This window comes from Ursus maritimus, unplaced genomic scaffold (genome assembly GCF_017311325.1).
Source record: "Ursus maritimus isolate PB19 unplaced genomic scaffold, ASM1731132v1 scaffold_2, whole genome shotgun sequence".
In the NCBI taxonomy this organism is placed as follows: domain Eukaryota; kingdom Metazoa; phylum Chordata; class Mammalia; order Carnivora; family Ursidae; genus Ursus; species Ursus maritimus.
The window spans coordinates 71,280,659-71,282,175 of record NW_024424452.1 but is presented as its reverse complement, the minus strand read 5'-3'; the positions used below and the strand labels follow the sequence as shown (position 1 = coordinate 71,282,175).

Here is a 1,517-nt window from a genome sequence, read left to right as displayed (position 1 = left end):
AAAAGGGGCCACATTCCACTTCGTGTCTGCTCAGGTTTGCAGGCAAGCAGAGTTCAGATGCCTGTAAGAAAGAGAAAAACCTGACTACAGTTTGGTCAAGTGAGGCAGAGAGTAAGAAATGGACAACTGAGCACTTGGTCAAGGATAAGAAACAATGGCGGAGGGGACAATATCGGTGACTACAAACCCAAACCCCAAAGTAGGGTGATTCCATGGAAATGGGTGCCTGGCGACTAGGAATTCTCAGTGGTTCCACTGCTCGGCTCAACTGGGAAGCCCTGAAAGTAACCTTCCACAAGGCCCAGCGCGGGCCGGTGTGCAAGCATTTTTTTGTTAAATTAAATCCAGCACCCCATGAAGCCCATTGCCGGTCCCAGTTCCCTCTGTGGAGCCACACAGAATGAACACACACCCTACGCTCCACGACAACCCCTGGAAACTCGTCAAGTTAGCATCAGGGCCTGTGCACAAAAGCGTGCTAAAAGACACTTCCCTAAAAGAGTAAAACAATGACTCTCATACCTATATAACGTGAGCAGAGGTCCAAGACTTTATTTAACTCGTTAACGAAGAAGGGAACCAGTAGGTGTTTAAAAAAAAAAGTTCAAAGGAGAATCTAAAAAGCAGCATGCAGAATTGAGATCTGTTCATGGATGTAGACAGCTGTAGGGACGCTGTGGGGCCCAGCTTCCATCAGGCAAAGCCTATTTGCTTTGCGTGTATATGGACAAGAGCTATTTGCATGACTATCAAGCTCCTAAAACTTAAAGAGTTGTGAAATAGCTTGAAGACTAGGAAAGGCACAGACACGAGCTCATCATCGGATCCCCTGCAAGTCTGCTTAGTGAGAAGGCCTGAGGGGCGCCTGGGTGGCTCAGTCCTTAAGCATCTGTCTTGGGCTCAGGTCATGATCTCAGGGTCCTGGGATCGAGTCCTGCATCGGGCTCCCTGCTCAGCGGGGAGCCTGCTTCTCCCTGTCCAGCTCCCCCAGTGCTTGTGCTCCCTTGCTCTCTCTCTGCCAAATAAATAAATAAAATCTTAAAAAAAAAAAAAAGAGAGAGAGAGAGAAGGCCTGAGACCGGGAGGTGCAGAGGACACTGTGGAGCTTCTGAACCAACTGGATGGGTTCCAACCCAACACTCAAGTAAAGGTGATTGCAGCCACCAACAGGGTGGACATGGTGGACCCGCACTGCTCCGCTCAGGCCATCTGCACCGGAAGATTGAATTCCCGATGCCCAGCGAGGAGGCCCGGGCCAGAACCCTGCAGATCCACTCCCGCAAGATGAACATCAATCTTGTGGACTACGAGAAGCTGGCCCGCTGTACAGAGGACTTCAGCGGGGCCGGCTGCAAGGCGGTGTGTGTGGAGCCGGGCATGATCGCACTGCGCACGCGCGCCACGGAACTCACACCTGAGGACTCTATGGAGGGCGTCCTGGAGGTGCCGGCCGAGAAGAAACCCACCTGCAGTACCACGCACCTGCTCCCTGGTCTGGCGCTGGTTACGATTCATAA

The 1,517-nt window shown here is 51.9% G+C and overlaps 1 pseudogene; it reads left to right on the top strand.

Annotated features, from left to right (window-relative positions):
* Window positions 1–218: 218 nt before the first annotated feature.
* Window positions 219–1,517, top strand: LOC121103648 (annotated as a pseudogene).